Source organism: Tamandua tetradactyla, chromosome 12, assembly GCF_023851605.1.
Source record: "Tamandua tetradactyla isolate mTamTet1 chromosome 12, mTamTet1.pri, whole genome shotgun sequence".
NCBI lineage: Eukaryota > Metazoa > Chordata > Mammalia > Pilosa > Myrmecophagidae > Tamandua > Tamandua tetradactyla.
This window is the reverse complement of record NC_135338.1, coordinates 42,171,157-42,182,356: the sequence shown is the minus strand read 5'-3', so window position 1 is coordinate 42,182,356 and position 11,200 is coordinate 42,171,157. Positions and strand designations below refer to the sequence as shown.

The 11,200-nt window shown below is 35.5% G+C and overlaps 1 pseudogene; it reads left to right on the top strand.

Moving 5' to 3' along the window:
* The first annotated feature begins 7,190 nt into the window (after positions 1-7,190).
* LOC143651402 (methionine aminopeptidase 1 pseudogene) lies at positions 7,191-8,465 on the top strand (annotated as a pseudogene).
* Positions 8,466-11,200: the final 2,735 nt, after the last annotated feature.

Here is an 11,200-nt window from a genome sequence, read left to right as displayed (position 1 = left end):
AATAACACACCAAAGATTTCTTTCATGGTTTCTGAGTTTTGTGCTTTGGGCGAAAAGGATTTTTCTATTTCAATATTATTATTGGCGAAGTTTCCCAACTGTACTCTTAGTACTTTATTTCTACAGACCCATTTAACTGAAGACTCACAATAAGCCTGGAAAGTTTGTGTCAATATTCCACTTTGGCAGTCAAAAGAAACTGAGACTAAAAGAAGCTGAAAACCTGCCTTTGGTCACAGAGTTATTAGGTTATTGAGACCCAGGTTGAATCCAAACTCTGGCCAGAGCACTGAGGAAGCTATTTTGAGCCATATAAATCACAATTATCTCTTTAGATGATTCTTTTCCTTTTCATTCTGAGAAGGCTGCCAAGGCCTCCCTTGGCTCTGGGTTGCTCTTTAATGAGAACTAGGTAATTCACTGTAGAAAGGAGGCTATGAAAGTTCCAAGTAATAACCTTAGTTTTTTAAAGGTCAGAGATTTCAAAAGAGCCTAAGAATAACAATGCACTCGTTATGTCAACCAGTAACTCTGGAGCACTTGTATGTGTCAAGTTCTTTTCAGGGCTCTTAGCAGTAAACAAATCATCCAAGTCCTTTTATCTCAGAATTTACCTTCTGCTGATTCCTTCTTGCTGCAATGTGCTGTTTTTCCTTTTGTTTTCTTCCCTCCCCATCCCTTCCCTACCCTTCCCTTTTTTACTTATTTTTTTTTAGAGGAGACATAATGCCCCCTTTTTAATGTGTTCCCTTTATATTATAGCTTCCTGAAGATAATCAAAGGAAGAATTTTGCAAGTCATTATTATTTCCCTATAATATAAAATGTTCTATAGCAGATGCTGTGATATGCTGCTCAAACCCTTTGCCAAGGTGAGTTGTTTATTATCTTAGTTGGCAGTATAGTGGGCTGATGGATCTCAGCTGAGCCCCTCTTCGGGTCCTTTCCTCAGCCAAACCCAACACCATGCCCACTTCCCACCCCGGGGGCAACCCTAACTATCTGATGCAACAGTATAAGGTCTGGCAATTCAGGCTTAAAGTGGGACAACCTTTGAAGGATCATCCCAATTCCAGGGACAGGATTGCCCAAGTCCTGTTTTTCAAAATCATTGCTGTTCAACATCCCCCCTGCCTAATCTTGTTTCCTTACCCCCCTCCCTGCATAGTTTCCTGAGAACTTCCCCAATAAACCTACTGCCCACAATTATTACCTACATGGTCTTTTTCTCAGGACCCGACCCACCCTTTTATTGCTGAGTCTACCAGAGAGGTTTTCCTATTCCAACCCCATTTCTTTTATCTTCTTTGTTTTCTGTCTTTTGTGTAAACACACCTATATCTAGCATTTTTAATATCTATTTTTGAAAACAAAGTCATAATGTATGATGTTTAGATATTTTATCAAGAGGGGAGGAAATCACTTATTCTAAAAAAAAAAGATTTTATTTAATTTTTTCCCTGATTTTTTTTTCTCAAAAAAAATTCTCATTCAAACTGTCTAATGCTCTTAGATGTCACAAATCGAGCAATAAATCTTATACTATTAGGCTTTCCTGTAAAATTTTAGTTGTAAATTTAAGGGCTTGTTCTGAGCCTAGAAATGGAAAGAGCAAGTGAGAAAAGATATCAGCAATAGTCTAAAAAATGAAGTGACCAGAAAATGAAGTGAGCAAATAGACATTCAGCTTTCACTTGGAAGAAATTTATCTCAAGATTGGCGATTAAGAGTCTAGTCAATTCTAAATAACTAAAGGCACTTCCTCCTTAACTTCATTATCTTTATGATTATACTAATATTCTTTTAAAAGAAAAATATTAAATCACACTGTTTTGAGGTATAGAGAATTTTGTACACTTAGCTAATTGGACGCTTTTTCTCTAACCTACCAGGAGGTTTGGTCCTTTACAGACCAAATTTATCAGTGTTCAGACTGAATAACCAATATTCTCATTGAGTTGACTAATAATTATTGAGCACTTCAAATAAGATAATCTTTTAAACCCTAGGGAAGCAATGGTGAGTGTGTCTCCACCTGAGTGTGAGGTTCAGATGGAGTAGTATATATTCTCTGTATTAGGAAAGGCGTTATAATCAATCTTGATGTACTATGTTCTAACATTTTAAGGACATATTTTGGAAAAGACTAGAGGAGTCAACCAATTGATATTTCCAACTGAACATTGTAAGATACTGTACAATTCTTGAAATTATGTATGTGTTTTATGCTTCTGCATTTACTAAGCTGCGACTATGGTGAGATTCAATTTTCTGCTGCTCTTTTAATACTATCATAGCCCTTGCAAATATTATTAGCATCATTCAGCTTCCTTTTCTCAAAACAGAGACTAGCTGTAGACTCTGCTTATCTTTCTGTATATGTTTTATGGTAAAGAAACTTGTTTGAACTGACTGGCTCAAATTTTCCACTACATTTTTTTGAAATATTGGACCTGAAAACACATAATTTCATTAATTCTACAAATATGCTTTGGGCACCTATTCTCTGCAAAACACTCTTCTAGGTACAATGATAAAGGTAGTCATGTCTCTGCTTTCTTTTAGATTTATTCTGTTATGAAAAAATGGCAATACAAGAAATTATTTCAGAGTAGTATTGCTGTGAAGTAATCTCTCAGTGATGGAGAAGGATATGACTCAGGTTAGAGTCAGGCATAGGGAATGGATAGGGTTCCCATCATAGATCAGTGATCAGGGAAAGCTTCCTAAAGTCCAAATAATGTAAAACAAAGCTGGGGTCATGCTACTCCCTCACTTGATCCTGTTAATAATTCCCAATGATTTATGTTTTATGTACTCACACATCCACAAATACACATGCATATTTTATAGATAAAAAAAATCCTCAATATTTTTCATATGCATTGGAAGACTTTGTGCTCTCCACTTAGTGCATAAATACCTAAACTTGTGCTTGATTTGTGAATTAATGAGTGTGTATGTGTGTGGGGGGAGAGTGGGTGACATGCAAACCCTGTTATCAAATATCTGCATCTGTTATCTACTTCCTTGCCCATTTCTTGAACAATGTTGGAAACAACAGCATCTGATATTGAAAACAACTCCAAAAGGAGCAAAAATGAACCTCAGAAGAAAATATATATATATCTATGGGACTGGACAGAACTTACCAGATTTTAAGAGAAATTGAGCTTCAGAACACAAAATCTGCTAAATACCAATGGACTATTCACCCTATTCCAAGCAGAAAATTTAGGGAAATTCCTGGTACTCTTTCATGCTTCAAGTAATGAGAAACTGTCTCTATTTAATTAACTAAATGAGCATGCATCTAAAGAATAACATCAGGCCATGTCTGTAGCCATTTTGATTTGCTATATAAAGTCTAACTTTTTTTTCTATTCCTTCCACACCTTTACTTCAGAGGTTAAAATGGAGCTCAGAGAAATCCAGAATTGGTCTGCCCAGTTGTAACTATTATTGGATTCCTTGACCTTTTTGCCTTTCTTATTCTGTCCTCTATCACCTAAAACACAGTTCCTGCCTAGAAAACTCTATATTTCAAGGCCTGACTAAACTTTTCCAACCCCTCTCTGACTGTTTCAGCTCATGTTGAACTCTTCTTTTCCACCACTGTGCAGAGTGTCACCCTCCAATAGTACAGCAGTTTATTTTATACATTCTCTTAGCTAACACACGTTTTCTTAGAGGACTGGGGCCCCTTTCTTACTCTAGCCTACCATTCAAAGCAAAACTCTAATGAATACACATTAACTGATATATAGTTTAGAAAAACAGAACTAGTGTAAGCTGATTGTCGAAAAGAACTTCTTTCTATCTCAAAAGAGATAGAAACTTCTTTCTATCTCAAAAATAGTAGGATGGTCAAACCTGACCTAGCCCCAAGTCAATATTCTCACACTTTCTCAAAAGATATTTAATCTTTTAATTTAATCCACAATTTATGTGGACATTTTCAATAAGATCTTAAAAAGCTATTGCTGCAAGTACAAGACTTCCAGGAGGCTGAAGGAAAAGATTTTTGGTGACAGATCTTTCATGTTTCCTCAGTACACCACAGAGGACCTTGCTCTCAGTAGGAACTCGGTGTAGCATTTTGGGGTCGTTGCTTATAATCTCTTTTTTTGAAGAAACCCTACAGAGTGTCCTGCGAAACCATTCGACTCTGTCTTCAAAATATACTGTAATCTAATATACAAAAGAAGAACCAACACCACATGGAAGTTGATTTTTAAATATGAGTGCTTCTCGGCCCACTACCTGGCATAAAGTACTGTCTTATTGAACAGTTTAGTCTTTGAAGGGATTTTGTTTATCTTTCTTACCCATCAACCTGATAAGTGAAGCTTCTGATACCTTCCTTGTTTGATGTTCTGATGTCTGCTGCAATGTGGACTCTTTCATTTCAGTCTTGCAGGCTCGACTCTGCATTAAGTGATCATTCTAGTGACAAAATTCATTGAGTAATTAATCAGTGGAAAGTGATTAATTAAGTAAAGCTATAAGGGACCAAAGATAGGCAGAGAAGAAAACCTTGAAGGATTTGAGGAGTCTGACTTTGGTCAGTTTCCAATTTTCCTTTCTGCATAGTGAATCCCTTATGATTCCTAAACAATAGGAGGTTAGAGGAATAAAAATATCCTTAGATATAGATGTACAGAGATGGAGCAATAGGAAATATCATCATCCTCCCTGGCAATATTCTGGGTGGGAAACTTCATCATCTAATGAAAAAAAGCACTTTGATGGATTAAAGTAGCGGGGTTTAAAAGAAATATTCTGATCATTGAAAATCAGTGAAGATGAAAAATGTGAGTAAGTAATTGAATAGGAAACATTTATATGGCATTGGAGCTGTGCTAGCAAAAAATTACTATTAAAGTAACCTTTTATTTAATATTTCATCACCTATAAGATGTGCTTTGTGAAATTTCAGCTTGGAAGGACTTCCTTTGGAACAGTAGTAAGTTTTGCCAACTATTTTTATTAAAAGATTGCATAAGTGAAGCTGAACACAGTTTAGGGTATATAAATTAAAATGAACTTCAGGGACCACATAGGCAGGATTTTGTAGCTTAAAGAGTTTTCAATTAATCACAGAGATGGTCACTACATAACCTTCCTTATGGCCAGAACTTACCTTAACGATTCTTACATTTTGCATTTTATGCAGTCATTGCAAAAAAAAAAATAAATAAATTCTGAAAAGTTAACCAGATAATCTGACATAAAGCTATTTAATACATAGTTATAAACAAACACTGAAATACATTTTTTTTTAATCTTTAGTTTTTCAATTCTATTCATTCCAGGAACTAGCAGTGCCATTTTAACAGTATGATTTCTGGGGAGTGAAATTAGAGTAAGGAGTCAAACCCCTCGGCACTCCTCTATTCAGCTCCAGAATCATTTAGACCCTTACCCCTCTCCCCAGATCATTCGTTTGATTGCATTTTCATACCCTGGTCTTATATCATTGCAAGTGGTTATTTCTATACTTTTTTCAAATTGTGTGAGGAATTTGAAGGTAGGTATGTCCTGCAATGCTGTCTCAATCTGTCTCTTAATTAGATTTCAATTATTTTTCAATCATTCTGGAAAAGGCAGAGATTTAGTTTATTGTCACCTCTTGAGACAAGAGGTGTTTGTTCCATCTCTTGCTAATCTCCATTTTTTTTTTTCAGAGAACTGTAGTTAGATCTGAAACAATATCTGGAGAAGTTTTGATGATATAATTTTTCTCTGCAGGAATTTAGCTCTGTTGCCACTTTATTTGACGGATGATATTCTTTTTCCATACAGTGTTGTGATATCGGATTTTCTTTTCAAACACATTTAAATAAAACATTAATGAATAAAATAAGTTAAGGTGATTTACTTTGAAAGTGGTATAGCAGGTAAATAGTAATACATGTAGAACTTGAATGGCAGACGTATGCCAGTGACACAGGAATGCATAGTTTCGGAAGCATTGCCTTGTTTGGACCATTTAAAGTAAACACTTGGGCACAGAAAACATAGTAGGGATACAGACTCAACTGGACAAGGCCCAGAAGTGGAGAGAACCAAAAGGCAGTGGCAGAAGGCAGCATCTGATAGTTGTCTAATTGAAGAAATGCTGAACCAAGGGAGCTAGACTTCTGCCCCTAATCCCTTCAACCTACAGTAAAAACTAGAGAGTGGACCTCAGAATCGGCTGGTGAGGTTAAGTGAAGAGGGAACTGCAGAGTCTTGGAATGAGTCCCAGATTTCTATGTCCTATAAATAAGCAATAGACTCACAAGTAATGAAGCCCAAGTTAAAACCAAGTACATGGCCAGAAGAGGGATCAGCTACCCAAAAGAACAAAACAATCCAGACCACAGAGAAAAAATGTCAGTATCAATCCATGTGGTTTTACTTTTTCTTCTTTAATCTATGTAATGGCTGTTTTTCAATATGTTTGCAATCTTTTCCTTTTTTGTAACACCCATGTAATACTATAACATTGGAATGCAGGAAAATACTAGTTATCGGATTGTTTGAAATACCAACTTAGAACTAGTAAGTACAGGTCAAAATTTGTCTAAATTTAACATCATAAACAAATAATTATGTTAAGTGTTTCTGGAGAATGCAACAAAATTGGAATATATATAAAATATTAATAACTTTCTGCACATAATGCCTTTAATTTCATCAGTCAATCATGGGCTATGCTTGAATTTAACTGTGATACTTATTGATAACAATGTCAAGCCTCTGCAGGGATGACACAGATATCTTTATTTTGTATAATGATTGGTATTCTTTGCTAATGATTCTATAATATCTAGTAAGCAATCTTGTTATTAGCATGACTCTACACTCTTTAAAGCTAACTAAATGCATTATTAGTCACTCATCAATCCTTATTAATACTGTAGATGTTACTGTCAACTATGTAAAACAATTTCAGTTAAGAACCCTAGTAACCTGTGTGGCCTATAATATGTAACTAGCTAACTAAAGTCAAAGTATCTGGACCCCGGTATCTTCTTATATCCTCTCTGAAATGTAACTGTGGAAATGCCAAGTATCATTTCTTTGGGACAAATGTCCACTGAGAAAACCAATCTAAAACCTGACCTTACAGAAGTTTCAAATGATTCTCTTTGGCAGGTATTACTGCCAGAAATTTGTAAGGCAGATACATAGAAACTGCTCTATATGGGGCTCACACATACACTTTTTTACCATTCTTGGGTTTACCAATATAATACTAATATTGCTCGCTCCCTCCTTCTCTTCCTCGGTGAGGCACTCCCTCCTGGAGCTAGCAGACAGGCAGGCAACAAGGCAGCCATGGAGATGCATATGGGTGGGACTGAAAGCTGCAGCAGCGAGGCCAAGCTCCAGTGTCCCACCTGCATCAAGCTGCACATCCAGGACTTGTACTCCTGCTCGCAGGAATATTTTAAAGGAAGTTGGGATACTCACAAGTTACTACATAAGAAAACAAAAGATGAAAAGGCAAAGCGAGAAGTATCTTCCTGGACTGTAGAAGGTGATATTAACACTGACCCATGGTCATGTTACTGATATAATGGTAAGCTCAGACCACATTATCCACTGATGCCAACAAGGCCATTGCCAAGTTATATTCAGAGACCAGATTATGCTGGTTATCCTTTAGAAATATCTGAATCTGAATAGGTTCTTAAAGGTACTTCTCAAATTCAATTACTTTCAACTGAAGATACAGAAGGGATGTCTCATATGTAGGCTTGCTAGAGAAGCATTGGATCTTGCTGCTGGAATGATTAAACCAGAAGTAACTACTGAAGAAGTAGATCATGGTGTGCACTTAGCATACATTGCAAGAAATTGCTATCGTCTCCACTGAATTACTATAATTTCCCAAAGTCTTGTATCTCAGTGAATGAAGTGATCTGTCATGGAATTTCAAACAGATGGCCTTTGCAAGAAGGTGATATTGATAGTGTGGACATCATTCTTTATTACAGTGGTTATCATGGGGACCTGAATGAGACTTTTTTCATTGGAGATGTGGATGAGGGAGTACGAAAACTAGTCCAGACCACACATGAGTGTCTGATGCAAGCCATTGATTCAGGGAGACCTGGTGTTCAATACAGAGAATTGTGAAACGCTATTCAGAAGCCCCAAGCAAATGGGTTTTCTGTTGTTGGAAGTTACTGTGCACACGGAATTCACAAAGTTTTTCATATATACCTTAACGTACCCGACCATGCCAAAAATAAAGCTGGTGGAGTGACGAAGGTGGGACATGTATTTACAATTGAGCCAATGATTTGTGAAGTTTGATGGCAAGATGAAACATGGCCAGATAGTTGGACCACAATGATGAGACATGGGAAGCAGTCTGCTCAGTTTGAGCATACCCTGGTCATAGATACTGACTGTGAAATCCTCACTGTGAGGCTTGACAGTACATGGCCTCACTTCGTGTCCCAATTTTAATTTCTCACAAGATGGCAACATATCTTGTGGCTGTACCATGCATTTGGTTGAGAGTAAAGAAAGGAACAGGAAATTTTATCATCTTTTTTGCTTTGGCAATAGATAAGAAAGGACTATAGCATTTGACATATATTCTCAAGAATCTGTCCTGGATCTGAAAAAGCCTAGAAGAATAAAGGGAAAATTAAAAAAAAAAAAAAGAATTAATATTGCATGTGAATGAAACATACTATTGAAATTATTCTGTAGAGCTTATCTTTTGATTCATTAAATCTTTGCACAATTCTATGATGTAAATAATATATTATTATTGAATTCTGAGGTCATTAATGAAAGTTATTTTATTCATCCTTGCATTTCCTATTCATAATACAATATTTGGCTTATGTTAGGTACTGTGAGCAAATGTATAATCAGGAAAGGAATGTTCTGCATTCTAAATTAAAATAGCTAAACTGAAATTTAGAAGACCTCAGTAACTCACTCACGTATACAATAGTCAGTTAGGACTCAGGCATAAATTCAGATACTTATACTTCAAGAACCACTGGTGGTTTAAAGTTTGGACTTTGAGGTCTTATGACTCTGAATTCAAATCCTGACATATTAATTTTCCCTCCTATATGCCAGTAACTTTATAGAATGTTTTGGTCTCCTTATATAATTTTTTAAAGCCCCAATTTTTTTTGACCCATAAAATCATGTTAAAGGCAGTAACAAACTCAAAAAAATGTCATGAGATTAAGTGAGATAATACATGTCAAGCACTTATTTCAGAGACCGGTTCATACCATAGAAATCTCATATGTATCAGCTAATATTACTCCACCAATCAGGCTCTTTGTATAATGAAAGTGAAAAGTAAACTACATTTGAACTGCAAGAAAGATAACAATGAAAGAAAATTTTAGATTGAGTTATAAAGAGGAAGAGGTTAATGATAATGTTACAAGTGTCATGCGTATTAACACTGAAGCAAATCTCGTATCTTCCTATAGAGGTTATTTGGGGAATAAAGAAAAAGGAAATGCAGAGATAAGGCACTATCAGTCAGTGAACTCAGTGCTATGATAAAATAATAAATATATTCAGGCAACAAAACTGAGAGGAACCTAGAAAATTAAGCCAGGTTTCCTAATTACATTGAATAAATTCCTCATCTTTCTGGAGCCAACATTTTTAATTCACACTGAAATTAGGAATGATGTTGCCTGAAGAAATTTAATGGTTCAAATCCTGGACTCTAGAGTCAGACTGCCTAAATGTGAATCTTGACTGCATCACTTATTGTGCGACCTTGGGCAGGTTACTTAACCTCTCTGTGCTCCAGTTTCCCTGTATAGTTGAAGTAATACTTATTTCATGCATTTGTAATGAAGGCATAATATGCTTACATTTACAGCATGGGAAATAGTAACCCCTATCTAGTGACAGAAAATAGCAATAATAAACATTTATAAAATATTTGAAATTGTTAATTCAATTTACTGAAAAAAAAATTAGTTAACAGGTCAAGGATACCTGACAGAACAAAAATGTATGATTCCACTTTTGTGGAAGTTGGTATATCACACTCAACTTGGGACAGCCATTTGGAAAAGATTTGAAATACAATATAAAATCCATGATGACAGGGACCACAGTATAATGTTTATTGTTTTATCCTTAATGCTTTGCATAAAGGCAAGCACATAGTAGGTGCTCAACAAATATATATTGGAAAAATTACTAAAGCAAAGAGATTCAGTAAATTATAGGCCAACATCCTTATTAAACTCCTGCCCTTATCTAGTAGACCTAGAGTTTCAAGATCTTTCTTTCTCTCTTTAATGCAATCTGTTCTTAGCTCATTCTTCTATCAGAAATTATCTGATAAAGGATGTTATTTTAAAGATGTGCATAACTAATTGAAGTTTCCTATTCCCATTTGCATCTATGAGTTAATAAGAGCTATTTCCTTATACTAAAGGAATTTTATTGCATAAGGAATTACACAATGAAAAAGGCATTTGTCAACGGCATTTTCTCCATTTTCTCCTCAGATAACCATACACTCATTTGTGTAAAAAGACCAGTTGGGTTCTAATAATAATGGCTAAATTTATACAACCCTTAATTTGTATTAGCATTAAGCTATGTGTGGTCCCTTTATTATCTCATTTCATTCTCCCCTAAATCTTATGCTTAAGGCACAATACATTCCTTTAGTTTCTTCTTGAAGAAATAAAAGTCAGGGCATTTAACTCATTTATCCAAGGCCATAGAACTAGTAAGTGGCAGAACAGAGATTCCAACCTCAGATATCTGTCTCCAGAGCTGTGGTGACTTGTTGCAGGCAGCATCAAGTCTTTTCCTAATTAAACAAAATTAGTGGGCATTCTTGCTGCTAACTTGTAGTTATGAAGCATTCTAAGAATGAATCAACCAAACGCCAAGAATGATATAACATGAATATCAGCAGACTTAAATTCTCAATATACTCAAATAATTAGGCATAAAATGTATAATACAACTATCTTTGTTTCTGTTTGAATTAAATGGTTTAGTTATGGTTGATAGTTGTTTTTAAATAGCATGATAACAGTTTCTGTACTGTAGTGTTTCTCTGCTACTACCATTATGCAATCTCAACAAAAGTTTGCTGGACCATTTAAGCTAGTCTTGTAGATACCTGGTTCATTTGCTTTACCTTAGGCTACTATACTCACAGTTTTTTGATGCCTCCAAGAAAATAT